This window comes from Prionailurus bengalensis, chromosome D2 (assembly GCF_016509475.1).
Source record: "Prionailurus bengalensis isolate Pbe53 chromosome D2, Fcat_Pben_1.1_paternal_pri, whole genome shotgun sequence".
NCBI classification, from domain to species: Eukaryota; Metazoa; Chordata; class Mammalia; order Carnivora; family Felidae; genus Prionailurus; species Prionailurus bengalensis.
This window is the reverse complement of record NC_057351.1, coordinates 54735358-54752086: the sequence shown is the minus strand read 5'-3', so window position 1 is coordinate 54752086 and position 16729 is coordinate 54735358. Positions and strand designations below refer to the sequence as shown.

The 16729-nt window shown below is 41.7% G+C and overlaps 1 protein-coding gene and 1 long non-coding RNA gene across 3 annotated transcripts in view; one reads left to right on the top strand and one right to left on the bottom strand.

Annotated features, from left to right (window-relative positions):
• ENTPD1 (ectonucleoside triphosphate diphosphohydrolase 1) overlaps nt 1-16729 on the bottom strand; it is a 96188-nt gene that overhangs the window by 61897 nt on the left and 17562 nt on the right. The gene's annotated exons all lie outside the window — the stretch shown is intronic.
• Nucleotides 9314-14744, top strand: LOC122493067. The gene is made up of 2 exons (XR_006299813.1): nt 9314-11380; nt 11765-14744. It is a non-coding gene; the product is annotated as an uncharacterized LOC122493067 (long non-coding RNA).

Below are 16729 nucleotides of genomic sequence, written 5' to 3'. Positions count from 1 at the left end.
GAGCTGATACATAGGCACTTTCCATTCAGCATACACCAATATTCCAGACGGAATTCCTTTCCCAGAAGGAAAGCAGGGGCTCAGCACAAACCACGCTACCTGCACAGTACAAGCACAGCAAGCCATCCCCACCAATCCTCAGAATGGTGACAACTCTTCTGAAACCCAAGCCCCCAGACACGATCAAAGGGATTCAACCCAGCAAGCAGGTCCTCTCAAGGACAGCAGTCCCAGGTCTGCATGTTGATTCCCTTCTGCACCAAGCAATTCTTAAAATATTTTACCACATGACCTTCCTTACTCCTTCCCTCTCTCCTTTTCCTCCCTCCTTCTCCTTCCTCTTCCCCTTCCCTCCTCGTTTCCCTGAGTAATTTAAAATTCTTAATAGAAATTCCTGAAAACCCAGAGGCTTTGAGTTGAAGAAGAAATATTTACAGAGGGTTTCCAGTTTAGAGTAAAGTGGCAAAGATGCTAGGAGCCCAGAAGTTAGGGAATGAGTAAATGGGAAGTTTTGCATTGGTGGTTTGATGCTGACTTTACGGATTCTCTGCTCACTGCCACCCTGCTACCCACTGACCAACCTTGATGAGGCCAAGTAGCCACCTCTGGATCCCCACTCATTCATTCTTCTCAGGTCATTTAATCTCTTTTGTATTCTTTGAGACAGAACTTTGGGTGGATTCAGAACTTTATTTTGAGGGAAATTTGGCATCTCCTCTTAGGTACCTCTGCTGTTATGTAAATACAAGAGGCAACACCTCTCTGGATAAGATATAGTCAAGTTTCTAAATTCTCTGGTAACCATCACAGATCATCAGTATTAAGCAGCTGGCTCTCTCTTTAACCAGCAACACAGAATATCTGCACTTTAGATACTTATGTGAGAACTCAATCTCAAGTTGAATAAGTATCTAGTTCCTGTCAAGGGTGTAACAGATACAACTGATATTTGGGAAGGACAACCTAAGAGTCCCCCAGATTTTTTTAGTTTATTTTCTGTATTCACTTAGGGAGGCGGAAGGCAGGAGGCGTTACAGAAAGGTCCCTGGATCTTGGAGAAAGGGGTGTCCTTCTAGGGTAAAACTAGTAAGACCAACACATAACCAGATGAGAGCAGGTCCTACCAAAATTGCCCACACTTTTTTTTATCTTAAGTGTATGTTCAGTCCTGTGACTTAAGTATTTCCTCAAATCCAGAATACAACTAAGAAAGTGGTGTCCTACTCAATTTTGTACCCTGAATGAAGAATTTGTAAATATGGTGAGGTGGGGTCATCTGTGAGGAGTGAAATGGCAACTAAAAGAATCAGACAGCATGGTGTGTCTCCAGCATGGTCTGGGGGAAAGCTGCCTTCACCATGGAATCAAGTATGCCACTTCCCTGAAAGTTCTTTCTCCATAGTGATGAAGGATGACCCCTCTAAGATAATGAGACTAACCTCCCTGACTATGATTTCATGTCCACCAAGCTGTCTTGCCACAACTAACAGGGTAAAAAATGAGCTGATCATTGTTAAACAATAAGTGGGTATTATGCCTTATACACTCATCATTTGCATATTGAGTTGCATGGGATTGTCATTCTTTTTATTCCGTAAAGCGAAATAGATTGTCTTTCCCTTTAAGATACAGGCTGTCTGTAGAATATGGATGCAACGCAGAGACCACCAAAGGCATGTGTACAGCACATTCTATTGACTTCTTGCTCACACCCATACAGTCTGCTATCTACTTGCTCAGACTTACAGAGGTAGGAGGAGTGCAGCCAGACAAGGAAACAGACTTGGGGGGCCAAAGCAGACAAGAGTGATTCCATATGCTTTCTCTTCTTTGGAGTTATAATATTGTTCTGAATGGAAGGGAAAGTGTCTCTACCTCAGCATACCACAAAAAAGGAAGCGTACATTATGGTCCTTGGAAATGATGGCTAAAATAGTTCAAACTCTTTATAGAAATTCCTGAAAACCCAAGTACTCTGGGGAACACTTGAGTTGAAGAGGAAAATTTTACTCCACCTTTTGGGAAAGTCTTTGTTGCCTAGAACTGACCTCTGGGAATGACACATTGGTAGACCCATCTTTAGGGATGGGATAGTTAAGTTAGATAACAAAGAAACTATTGGGCCCACCCTCTACCTATTCTCTCAGGACTAGGTGGGGAAAGGCCACTTCCTCTCTTCTTAGATTTTTATATGGTTACTGGTATGTTCATTCCACTTCTCTTGCCTCCAGCTCTTCCCTCCAGCATCTCCAGTGACCTGACCCGTCATGCCCCAGCAGTTCTTAAGATGTGACTTCCTCTAACTTGTTTTTTTTTTCTCCGTATACTCTGGGCATTCCTAAATTCCACCTCCTCACAACCTACTCCCTCCTTGATCCACCACACCTGACTTCTGTCCCACCATCCCACTAAAGCCACTCATAAAACAGTCAATGGATGCTTTTCAGTATTTACATTTCCTATAGACTTTGACACTGTTAATTTCTTACTACATAAAGTCTCTCCTTTCTTGGCTTCCATGACACCAGGCTCTCTTGTAATAGTCCTATTTCTCTGACCCCTGGTTTACTGGCTCTTCTTTCTCACCATACCCTTTGAATAGGGATGTTCCATAGTGTTCTGAGAACCTTGGCTCATTTCATTTTATATACATACACTCAACTCAAGGGTGATGACTCCCTAATCTGTATGGAGATGACTCCCTAATCTGTATGGAGATGACTCTCTCATCTATTATCTCCAGTCCAGAACTTGCTCTTAAGCTCCAAATCTGTAATTCTAGCCACCTACTGGACATATTTGCTTTAATGTTCTACAGCCAAAATCACCACGTTTAAAACTTAACTGTCTTCCCCACACTAATTTTTCTCTATAATCTGCTCAGTGAAGGTCACCACCATACCACCAGTGTCCCTAAACTCCTTCTTCTCCCTCTGATCAAGCTCCAAGTTTTATTGATTCTACCCACTAAATATCTCTCAAATCCTTTCATTTATCTCTTCTTGCCTGGACTTCTACAACAGCTTCTATAGAGGCCCTCTCATATCCAGGCTTTTCCCCTTCCAGTCCATTTTCTACTTTAGAGCCAGCACGAACATCCTAAAAATGCAAACCTGATTCTACAATCCCACCAGTGTGAACTTCTGATTCTCTGAGCAATATCTCAAAATAAAAGCAAAACTCTTTAACAACAGTTTGGAGGCCATGTCCCCAGGTATACTTCAAGGTGTTAGTTTCTACACTGGCCCTTTTTCATATCCTTATGCCTTACACAATGTTTCTGCTTCTTTCTTCTGTGTAAAACACTATTCTTTCCTCTCACTTCTTTTTTTTTTTTTTTAATTTTTTTTGTTTCAACGTTTATTTATTTTTGGGACAGAGAGAGACAGAGCATGAACGGGGGAGGGGCAGAGAGAGAGGGAGACACAGAATCGGAAACAGGCTCCAGGCTCTGAGCCCTCAGCCCAGAGCCCGACGCGGGGCTCGAACTCCCGGACCTCGAGATAGTGACCTGGCTGAAGTCGGACGCTTAACCGACTGCGCCACCCAGGCGCCCCTCTCACTTCTTTATCTAACTATCTTCTGGGGAAATGGAGGCTGAGAGAGAATAAGCAGTTTATGTGTCACTGCTTCCAGAAAGTCTTCCTGAAAGCCTCTGGCCCTTCCTCTGCATCTCTCTCATGGTACCCGTGCACAGTGCTACAATGGCCTTTAACTTGTGTCAGTTTCCTCCACGAGAATAAGTGCCCTGAGAACACAGAGTATCTTTTAGATCTTTAGAAACCAGCAAAGGGTCTGGCCTATGTCAATACTCCATATATCAGTTCAGTTGAATAAATGAATGGATAAGATTGATTTGAATTTTTAGTATACAACATTTTCCATCAAGAAAAAGGGTGGGGGGCTTGAATATTTCAAATGTTTTACTTCTCAACTCCATGGTTCTATTTTTAGTGAGCTGCCAGGAAACCTCAACTTCAGTCTGCATGTACTGTAGGAAGCAAGAGGACAAATGTTTGGGTAGTAAATCCCAAATCTGGATCCCAGTGCTTAGTCATAAACTCCATGGAATATTTTCTCACTAAATTACAAAGAATAATAGCCCTAAATGATAGGTTTTAATAGAAGGAACTCCACATTTGGCTGGTTCTTTCTAAGCAAGTACGGTTAACTCTACATTGTCTCTGGCAATGAGTCATTCTGATTAAAGAGAGTATGATTAAGTAGTAATGCATCTCCTTTTTTATGACTATGTAATAATCTCATAGGATAAACTCTCAACTCTGCATCTTACTAGTTGTGTGACTTGGGCTTTCTAAACTTTCTAACTTTCTAAATCTTCATTTTCTAGACTAAAATTTTTAAAACATCCATCACTTACTTTGGGAAGTTGATGTGAAGATGTAGTGAGCTCTGTATGAAAAGAGTGATTAGAGTGATCCCAACGGACCCCATGGCCTCAGTTACTACTGTCAATGTGTGGGAAATAGTTTAACTTATGTTTAGTCCAGACATACATATTCTTGACTTTTTGGCTCCCTCTTTGCCCTTTCAGCTTGGATGACTCACAGACACCTCAAACCCATTCTACTCAAACAGAATGCATGTTTCTCTCCTCCCCCCAAACCTGTTCTTCCTCCGACTTCCCATAGTTCAACATTTATAGTTCAGTGAACATCTCTACTGAGATCTCACCCAGTTGTGATACCAAGAACAGCATCATCCTCCATTTCTTCTTCACCTTCACCCTTCACACCCAAACAACCCATTTATTCAGGAACTTTTTCTGAGACTTTGTGTCTAGTCCTGGGTCCTGCCTCCCAAAGATTCTGATGCCTCCCCACCCCCCTCCATCACACTGCCACCTCCTTAGTCCAACCACCACCACCTCCCACAGCAGGCTCCTAACTCATCTCCCTGCATCCACTCTTGCCTCTCGACAATTTACTTTCTATACTGAAGCCAGAGTGATCTTTTCAAGGTGCCTATATGATCACATCACCCACTAGTTACTTAAAACACTTCAGAGCTTCCCATTACTTTAGAATAAAAACCAGAAACCTTCATGTAAGCCATAGGTTCTGTGTGCTCTACCCTTTCTGGGTTTCTAGACTCACCACTCTTCCCCTCACTCTGCCTCCCCTCAGCCTCACTTCACCACTCTCCCCCTGCTACAAGGTCCTGGCACAATTTTTTTACTCTGCCTGGAACATTCTCCTCCCACTTCCTTTGTTTAGCTATTTTCTACTCAGCCTTCAGATCCCAACTGAAAGTGACTCCCTCAAGGACGCCTCAGGGAACCCTTTTATGAACTCACTCTAGCAGGCCCTCTGCATGACACTCGAAACTTTTCTATCACTTAAAGCTATCGTAATTAATTATCTACATACGTAAGTATTCCACCACACCAGCCTCAATACTGGCTGCATATTAAATTCACTGGAGAAAATACCAACTCCTGCGTTCCACCCCAGACAAATTAAATCAGGATTACTGCAGGTGGGGCCTACACATTGCAATCTTTTAATGGCTCCCTGGTACATCTAATGTGTAGCCGAGGTTGGGAACCACTGGTTCATGGGCAAGGACCATGTCTGCTTGTCCACAACTTCATCCCTAGTGCCAAGCACACAGCAGTGTGTGCACACAGTATAGGCACTCAATAAATGGCAATTGTAGTTATGATTGTTATTGTTGTGGCTGATATGGTTATGATTAAGATCGTAACTTTTTCACATTTTTGGTATCTGTGATTCTTTACCACGTAACTCCAAGAAAATAAACCTGTAGCAGCTAAATTATCTTTTAGCTGATATTATTAAATCAGCTGAATTATTAAAATTCAGCATGTTTCTTCCATTTTCCTGTCAACACAGACCTTCAATTGAGGACTGACCAGAACCTACTATATAATGTTCTCACAATAAATCACATCTCCAAGGTGAAACAAAATACAGCATATTTAAAAATCCAATTCATATCATACAATTCCTTTTTATGTAGGTATGTATTCATAATTATAGTCATCTGAATAATGACTTTTGAATTTTGTAATGACATGAATTAACTGGATTGTCCACTGCTTTATCACTCTGATTCTATTTGATTTTACTCTTCCCTGTTTGTAGTTTTTCTCTCCTGTCACATGACCTATTTTACTAAGCAAAATACTAACCCCACCCCCACCCTGGCTCGGTGGTTAGAACTGAAGTTCCTTTGGCTTGCAGTTTGCCTACGTCAAAGGGCAGGCTCTGGGCAAGTCCTTTAGAGAACATTCTAAAGACACAGTTTCTGTAATCCAGTTCTCAACCATAAACCCACTCAAAATCACCTACGTGTGTTGTTAAAACAAAACTGCTGGACCCTATGCTCAGTTACTGATTTACTATGTCTTGGGTGAAGCCAGAGAATTTGCATTTCTAATAAGTTGCCAGGTAACGCTGCTGTGGCTACTCCAGGAATCATACTTTGAAAACTACTGCTTTAATTCATAATGCACTCTAACTACACCCTAGTCAATGGTGGATATTTAAAAAAATAGTTGCAGAGCACTTGTGAGGCGTACTAGGGGTACAGTCAGTGAAGACCATCCAATTTATTCTTTATATTTAAAGCACAACTCTGGGCATTTCTCCTATGATTTCAGAGGGATTTCCTCTGTGCTATTTTTGTAAATGACTCAACATCTCCCACCTATATTTCTCTTTTGGTGAGAAAGAGATCATGAAAGCAGCATGCCTCTAGCCTGTTCTTAATAGGGAATCCCTCAGCCACCTCTAGCCTACTTTTTATTTAAAAAAAAAAAAATTTGGGGGGGCACCTGGGTGGCGCAGTCGGTTAAGCGTCCGACTTCAGCCAGGTCACGATCTTGCGGCCCGTATGTTCGAGCCCCGCATCAGGCTCTGGGCTGATGGCTCAGAGCCTGGAGCCTGTTTCCAATTCTGTGTCTCCCTCTCTCTCTGCCCCTCCCCCGATCATGCTCTGTCTCTCTCTGTCCCAAAAATAAATAAATGTTGAAAAAAAATTTTTTTTTAATTTTTTTTTGGGGCGCCTGGGTGGCGCAGTCGGTTAAGCGTCCGACTTCAGCCAGGTCACGATCTCGCGGTCTGTGAGTTTGAGCCCCACGTCGGGCTCTGGGCTGATGGCTCAGAGCCTGGAGCCTGTTTCCGATCCTGTGTCTCCCTCTCTCTGCCCCTCCCCCATTCATGCTCTGTCTCTCTCTGTCCCAAAAAATAAATAAAAAAACGTTGAAAAAAATTAAAAAAAATAAATAAATAAATAAAAATTTTTTTAATGTTTATTTATTTTTGAGACAGAGAGAGACAGAGCATGAATGGGGGAGGGTCAGAGAGAGGAAGACACAGAATCTGAAACAGGCTCCAGGCTCTGAGCTGTTAGCACAGAGCCCAACACGGGGCTCAAACTCACGGACCGCGAGATCATGACCTGAGCCGAAGTTGGCCGCTTAACCGACTGAGCCACCCAGGCGCCCCTCTAGCCTACTTTTTTTTTTTTTTTTTTTAACGTTTATTTATTTTTGAGACAGAGAGAGACAGAGCATGAACGGGGGAGGGGCAGAGAGAGAGGGAGACACAGAATCGGAAGCAGGCTCCAGGCTCTGAGCCATCAGCCCAGAGCCCGACGCGGGGCTCCAACTCATGGACCGTGAGATCGTGACCTGAGCTGAAGTCGGACGTTTAACCGACTGAGCCACCCAGGCACCCCATCTAGCCTACTTTTTAAAGGCAGCCCTTGTTCACTATCCCTGAAGCCAGCCAGATTTGGGAAATCACCTTCGAGATTGTTTAACATCATGGTGAGAGGGGGACTGAAATAACAGTGAGGGAACTTCTAGGAAGCTCTTCAGAGAAACAAGGTTCAAAATCACTCTAAGAGGTTTCAGCAGGGATTTGGGAGAGAGGTAGGGTAAGGGATTCGCAGGCAGCCCAAAGGAAGTGAGCCCAACACTAGCACCCCAGCAAGATGCCCGGCAAGCAAGACCCCGTGACGGGAACCAACAGCTAGAGGGAGCATGAATTGTAACCTCTGCTGATGCTCGCTATGCCAGTATGACCCACTCAGATGTATACACAACACAGCTTCACTCTGCGAGGGGGAGGGACTAAGATAAGAAAAGGTCTCTTGTGCTGTCCTCATTTAGGGGCCAGGGGGCAATTTTAGGATGATCAACCACCCCAGTTTTCCTGGGACCATCCTGAATTTAGCTTCTTCTTCAGACCCCCATGTTCTTTAGTCATGCTCTCATCCCCTCTACCATTCTCACTCAGCCTCATTCTTACCTTCTTACCAAAGACAGGGGCACCCCCTCTTCTAAGATGCACTCTCTCCTCGTAGCCTCTGGCACTTTCAGTCTCACTTAATCAATTCTCTTTTCTTCCCTGAGCTCAGTTTTGTGTCTGACTTCACTGTCATCTTTAGGCTTTCCACCATTTTGACTTTTTAATACTCCATGAATGTGGTACATATTTTTCAGATCAAAAAAAATCTCAAAGTGGAAAGAAGCTTAGAGTTCATGCACTCCAAGGTTCCCAGCCCCAAATGCACAGGAGAATCTCCTAGAACTTTTTCCAGTCCCATCCAGAGAAACTGCATCAGAGTCTCTGGGCTTAGGGCTCAGGCACTAGTCATTTTTAAAACCCCTCAGGTAATTCTAATGTGTAGCCAAGGTTTCAAATTGCTTCTAAGCAGAAAATCTACTTCTACGGAATTCTTGAAAGCTGGGTATTTAACCTCTGCAGTATCCTTCTCCACTGACAGAAATACATGTCCATGTAGTGCATGCTTTTGGCAGACATGGCTAATCTCTAGGAAGCTCTTTATCACGATGCAAGTTTTGTTTCATTCTAACTCCCACCCACTGATTTCAGCTTTAAGCTATGATGCAATGCAGTATGTTTACTTCTCTTCATTAACAATTTTAATCCACAAAGATACCCAGTTTCACACTGTTGTATATTATACGTTTTTCTCATACTGAAGTACTTACAAGTAAAATGATATTATATCTGGGATTTGCTTTAAAGTATTCCAATACCAACAATAAAAAGACCTGGTGGAGGGGAGAGCAACAGGGAAAACAAAAATCTCAGAATATTGATAGCTGTTGAAGATGGGTAATGGGTATATAGAGGTATATTATTCTTTTTGGTTTTGTTTTAAATGTTCTATAAAAAATTTTATGAACCTCTTGCTGAAATAAAATACACTATTTCTATGAATTTGAGAGACTTCCAAATTCATTAACTCTAACATCCTCCTATGCATCTTCCTAATTGGGGCAATTTGATATAACTTGATTTAATAAATTCATGCCAGTTTCAAGTGATTGGGGCTTTCTTTTTTAGTTGCTAACAAATCTTCCATATTTATTTTAAGACTTTGCCAAGAATCAACCTCATGTGGAGTTTCCTGAACCTATCCTCCTCATATTTTATGATTTAGGTTACTAACTCTGAGAACTTAAAGACCATCATGTCTATAAAGTTCTTTAAATTCATTTAGAAAAATCATGGACTCTCTTAATAACTTCTCATCTGTTTTAATGACTTCTTAATGAGGTATGTTTCACTTTGAATTGATTGAACTGCATCTTTCTAGACTCAAGCAAAATAGAAGTTCAGAGGTTCCAATTCTTTTGCATAATCCATTACCATTGTGAATCCCTCTTCCTGTTCATGTCTTGCACTGAACCGTAATCAAAATAACTTTTTTTGTTATCTTTAGCATTTTTTCCTGCACGCCTCATCTCCAAGTGATACTTAGCCCAAGGGATGCTACTTTTAAAAGAATTCTCCTAGCTTCTAAACGTTCTTCTCGACTACTTGCCATCTTTTTTCTCTATTGTACAAATCCTTGGGTGGGGGGGAGGACTTTATTTTATAAAAGCCATGGTGATCATAGAAATTTTGAGAAAATGGAGAAATATATAAAATAAAATTAAACTCACCCCTAATTTCTAAACTCCTTATCAAGGTCCCTCTGGTCAAATAAGTATTTTAAATGCCTTTCACTTCCCTTACCTATTAAGATTACTTCTGATCACATAATCTGATTGCTCATTTAGTTGGTTATATCACTTTTAGACTCCTATCCTTTTGAGCCATATTCTTTAGCAAATCTGACCATGAGATCTCACCTATCATTTTTCTGATTTTTTTTTAATCCTTCTTCCTAAAAATTGAGGCCAAGTGCTGGTTGCCTTGTTTTCCTCCTTCAAGATTATTAATGCCTAAATCAACTATTCATTTCTCCTAGTTCTTAGCCATATCTTTCTTTTGAATCAGAATGAAATCAAAGAAGATGGAAGAAGGGCACTAAAATCCTCCTCTAACTTGCAAAAAGTATCTATGAGGAATATTAAGAATTTTTCATATATTTTTGGAAAATTAGATTTCCAATCAATATCTAGGTAAAGTTACAGTGTTTCAAACTTTCATAATTGAAAGGGGTTGGGTGGGGGGTAATGAAGGAAAGTGTTGCCAACATCTACTGTGATCTTCATGCCAAGCGCTGTACTAGGCACACCACATAAAAATTTTTTTTCTCATTTAATACTCTTAAAGGAACTATAAGTTAACTACTGTTTTAGTTCCTGTTTTACAGATAAGGAAAACACAAATGAGACAGATTAAGCAACTTCCCCAAGACCAAGCTGGCATAGTATCTTTGAAATACTAATTATTAGAATATCTGGTTTGCAAAGACCTCCTTTAGTTGGAAAACTCCATTCACAGTTTATTTTGCTTCTGTCTTTGCTTTTTAATAGAAATACTTCATCCAAAGCTTCCACCTGACTAGGGTGGTTTTATCTTATACTCATACAACAATGTCGGTTTTCACTCTCCCTCCTTTGCTCTCATCCAAAGCCCTGCAACAAGCTTCCAATCTCATGCTTTTGTATTTTCATACAAACAATATCTTAACATTCCCTCCTTATTCTAAAACACTTATGACTTTAAATAAGAAATAGAACTCACTGCCTCCAATCAGTTAGGAGACCCACCCTTCTAAGCCCTGTGACATGTGGAGCTTCATGTTTAGGTAGAGTAAAAGTATATTTATTTCAATAGGTTAAACTTTGATTCGAAAAAAAATGAAGATGGTCAAAAGAAAGCTTGAAATTCTAGACTTATCAAATTTCCTTAAAAGTTGTATCAATGAATCATAGATGTATTCTCCTTTTTTCTCTCTCAGCCCTTTTCCTGGAAATTAATGCAGCTTATTATGCTTCACATTGGAAGAGGCAAAGAGCCATAGCCTCACACCTTTCCATGAATTATTCTAAAGTTGGCAGCAGACTACCTAAATGAAAAAGCAACAGCAAAACAACACCCAGAGGTTACAGGAGCTGGGATCTTGAGTAAGTCACATTCTCAGTCTTTGTTTCTTCAACTGTAAAAGGAGGATTAACAGTACTACCTATTTGATGGAGTTGCTAAAAGAATTAAACTGAATAATCTTTAAGAAACTCCCATATGAACTGTAAATTCAACGAATATGATTATTATGATAATGATGATTATAGCTTGCAAGGCCATAACTTCATTTGAATCAATGTATAAAATCAAATATGCAAATGCGCAATACCCAAGTAACCAGAGGCTTTTTACATCTGTAAATGGTGTTGAAAAGTGTTTTAATTTCCCAAATTTCCAGGATTCTTCTTTTTCTCATGATAGAAAAGTCTAGGGTGGGTACAAAGATTCCTGTCACTTCACCATTTGCTGATACTTTTTCTCACTAGACTTGGTGGTTTGGGAACCAGGTTTTGCTGCTGACAGTACACTGGAAGCCAGAATCTAGGACTGAGCCTGGCTTGGTGAGTATCAGTCCTGGGTCACCCTATTCTTTGGAAAGCAACATCAGCTTCAAGTTCTAGAATTAGGGTTTGCCTTCTCAGGCAAAGAAAGGGGATGCTGTAGGGAGGTTAGGGAAACCCACACCTTCTCCCTCCCCTGCTGATTCTGCCCTTCCTCCAGGCTTGTCTTGCAGGCTCCTTTCAGGGCAATATGGAAGTCCTTGGGCTCAAAGTACACTCTCTACTCCACTGCTTCTCACTCTCATTTCCAATTCAGGGGAGTAAAGAAATACTCTGGGGCCTTAAAGTGGAAGGGAGTTGTGTGGTTCTTCACACCTTAACGTGAAATGTTGAGATGGACTGTGTTCCCCAAACCTGGCTGTGGAAAACCTGAATAGAAAGAACACGGGTTTGGAGGCAGTATAGGAGGAGGGCAAGGGACAAACTATCCCTTGGGATGGGTTGGAGGGAAGGGACTTTGGCAGCACCCAGGCACTGGGCAGCAGGGTGGGAGGACATAAGGCTCAGGATATAGAAGAGAGGTCCAGAAATGAAGCTCTCAGATACCACATCCACTTCACCAGCACCCAGTTTTACTAAGTACCCACCCTGTCTCCTTCCTGCCTCCTTGGATGGAAAGAGCAGCACTGGAAAACTCTCAGTTTCATCCTCACAGTTACCATTTGTTATGTGCTTGCTGGCTACCAGGCACTATGCTAAACACTACGTGCACCATCCATGAAATCTTCACAACACTATAGATATCATTAGGCCAATTTGCACTTGAGGAAACTGGGGGTCAGATGTTTAGTAATGTGCTCATTGTCACACAGTAAGTGCAGAGCTGGAATGTAAGCACAAGCCTGTGTGATGGTGGGAACACTATGCTCTTCGTTATTAGGAGGAACTGACACTCATTTAACTCTTCCCTTTTCTATCTCCTCCTACCCCTCCCCCCACCTACCACCTACCCACTTCCTTCAGTCAAGTATGGCCAGTTAACATAGCCATCTTCTAAGAAGGTCACCACAGGTGGTTTCTGCCTCATAAATGTCTAGGTTGGGTTTTGTGGCTGCTTTTCATGTCCTGTGACCTTATGATCTTGGCCACAATAGACTACGCCAACAACCACTGCTTGAGCCACGGTTGGGCTTGCATTACCTCATTTAGCCCTCTGAACAAACCAATACAAAATTAATCATATTGTACTGGTTGAGAACACTGACTCAGAAAAGTTAAGTTACCTGCCTGCGGTGATGATATAGCTAGTAAGAGGCAGAACTAGGATTGGAGGTTTGGTTCATCCAAATGCTTGAACATTCGGCTCTACCTCTTTTTCTTAGGAGATCAATGGGGTTGGCCTGGAACAAGAAACCCTCTCGAATACAATTTGTGACAATAGAAGGGAGTTTTCCAGCCAGTGCATCCTGTGCAGCAGGAGACACAGAGACAGAATCAAAGAAGAGCTGAGTTTTGGCAATGGAAGAGAAATCAGGGAGGATGACTTCCACAGTGGCTGCCCAGTCATGCGGGCTGGCACTATGCCCTCATCAAAGCAGTTCCTGCCAGCTTATATGCAGCAATAGAGTCTGTTACCTGTGTTTTCTGACTTCTCCAAATGGGCCTGTCAGCCCCTATCACCCCAGATAACCTAACCCAGTCCTTGTCACTTATGCCTCACACATATCCCTCCCTTAGGCTTAAACTCCCAATAACACACCCCATCACTATCTTGTCCTGTGGGAATGGAGTGGCGAGAGTCTTGGAGCCCTGTAGACCCTGATGCTTGAATCCTAACCCCACTCTGACATCCAGCTTTACTTCTTTCCCCAAGTAACTCTTTCCTTCCATTGTCTGCCAGCTCCAAGAGAAAGAGTATTAGGCCTAGGGGTGCTTTCCAACGGGTCCTGAGTGTTTGGGGTGTACATCAAATGTTTTCTGGGGGAACAGCAAGTCAAATGCCGTATGCAACTCAGAAGGCCATACAAGTACAGAACCTCCATATCCTGGGTCCACCAAGGCCTTGGAGTGACTGGGGAATGAAACTAGAATCCTTTTCCAGGCCTTCAAACCCCACAGTTAGTCCCACTGTCTGCACAAGACATCAGAGCTCACAGAAGTCCCCTTGTCTCTGAGGTTGGCCAGAGGAACAAGCTGCTAGTGAGTATCAGTGCTAGAAATGCTGGCAACAAGCAGCATAGGACACTTTTTTTTTTGAGTTTTATTTTTTTATTTTTTTAATATGAAATTTATTATCAAATTGGTTTCCATACATCACCCAGTGCTCCTCCCAACACATAGGACACTTTTAATGCTCCTATAAAGCATGTGTATTCTGAGGAACTTACACTCCTGAGCAGCTGGGGCTACATCTGTAAATGTCACACATAATGAGCTGTTCCAAGAAAGATCCAGGAATACAAAAAGTTTGATTTCCTGGCTCCAGTGCCTCCCCTTGGAAACCTTCTCCTCTGAGGACAATTTGGCAAAAGGTCAAATTGGTAACTTGACCTTTACACACACACACACACACACACACACACACACACACACACGCATATGCACAGAGAGAACGAGAGAGAGAGAGAGAGAGAGAGAGAGAGAGAGAGAGAGAGAGAACAAGAAAATCACTTGGTTATATTAAGCATCCCATCACATTCCTCTCTCAGGAAGGCAGGATAGACAAAAAGAAAAAATAATTGACAAGGCACCTGTTTTTTTTACATAGATCTACTTCTTTCTAACTCTCTTGCAGGTTCTCTTGCTGTTCTATTACTTGGTAACCAATTGCCCCAGCTCCAAATCTGTTCCTCCTTTCCATAATCATAATATCTAGAAGTTGAGTTCCCAAGGCAACCACAAATATTTGTTATTCTTTCTGCCATGTGATTTTCCCTAAAAATAAACTCAGAGATTTTTCCTACCATCAAAATGCCATGAAGAATGTTAATGGATATTGCTTTTTTATGCATACCTGTGAAATAAAGAAGGTGTAATGCTGCTTAGGCAAAATTTCCAGAAATACTGTGAAAGTCCTAAAGTGGAACATAATATAAAAGCTGGGGTGTTAGATTGTTCTATCTTTAAAATGGAACAAGGCATGGGGGAAAGGATTAGAGCAAGCTGTTATACATATGTTCATGCACCCAAACAAGCAGAATTTTTTTCCTTTTTAGAAAGGAAATAGCTGAGTGCCTATTTGCTCTGAGGTCTCATACAGATTTCCTTCGAAATGTCCCCTTGATGTGCCAGCCAAGGACTCCCAGAGATCTCTATTTGAAGCCAACAGAACTGAAACCAATTAACAAACAAATTTGTTTTCTGTTCACATGTGTCTCTGGGGTGGGTGACCTTTCAGAAATCATGGATAAAGTCTCCATTTAAGGCTCCAACACAGTAATGACCCCACTATACAAATCATTGTGGCTTAAGGGGGGCTTCCAAATTAAAGGAGGTCTTGCAAATGGTAATGTCACAATGGCAATAGTGATAGAAAACTTTACATTTCAATTATCTCAACAACAGTTTGCAAACGCATTTATGTTCCCTCTCTTTTTGATCCTCAGAGAAACTCCCTAGGACACACACACACACACACACACACACACACACACACACAGTTCCATTTTACAAGTATGCAAAAGCTGAGGCTGAAGAGCAAGGACACTTGCCCCACCTATATGCTACTGGGTGTACAACTCAACCAAGTCTTCTACTTCCAGTCCCATGTCTTTTTATCCTGAATATTCTTTATGCCTCCACCTCACCATACCTTCTATCATCCAAGAATCCTGAAACCAGTAGAATTTGTGATACAGAGGACCAGGAGTTAAACAGGCAGACTTAAGAGTTCTTAGAGAAGCAATTCATAAATAAATAAAATAATGGAAAGACTGTGGGGGGTGGGGTGGGAAGGAAAAAACAAAGCTGAGATGAACTAATGCAGGATGCAGTCACTAACACAACAGGGAAAATTCTCTCTCCCTCCTTCATATCCTCTCTGCTCATGACTGTCCTAAGACCTCGGACTTCCCCCAAATGGCCCTATAATAACCCTTTCCTCCAATATTGGAAAGTCTCTTAAAATATTTGGCTAACCTTGATTGACCAAACGCAGGTTTCCAATTTTTCTTAGAACTACCATATTAGTACCAGTCATATTCATGTCACTATTTCTTTTGACACATGTTCTTTATACAACATGGTCTCTGAATCCTTTCCCATTCTGGACATACCCACCCACCCAGTTTGTCAACATCTCACTTCCAATGTGATGCAGAAAGGGAATGTACCACCCATAGTGATTTCCAGTTCTTTACTCAATGAATCAATTAAAAGTAAACAAATTTGCACTGAATCATGAGGGAACTTTTTGAGTGGTGGAAATACTCTATATATAGCTCGATGGGTCAAAAAGTGTTGTTGTGGGGATAAATGAGATAGTGAAAATCAAGCACTTAGCATAGGTCTTGGCACAATGTAAGTCCTTTTATGAACCACTCCCTGCAAATCAATGCCTTCATTGCACTCTCTCTGAAGTATTATCTTCAGTTCAGAGCAATGTATTTTTTTAAGTTTATTTATTTATTTTGAGAGAGACAGAAACAGCATGAGCAGGGGAAGAGCAGAGAGAGAGAGGGAGAGAGAATCCCAAGCAGGTCCACATTGTCGGTGCAGAGTCCGATGCAGAGCTCAAACTCACAAACCACGAAATGATGACCTGAGCTGAAATCAAAAGTCAGACACTTAACCAGCTGAGTCACCCAGGCACCCCCAGAGCAGTGTATTTTGAGACAGACAATAAATTGGAGGGCAGAAGTTTCAAAGGAGAGACAGAAGCTCCTACTCACAAAAGTTCCATTAGCAATTTGTTCCTCTCTGTTTGCGGCTGTCCAGCTTTGCTCTACTCTG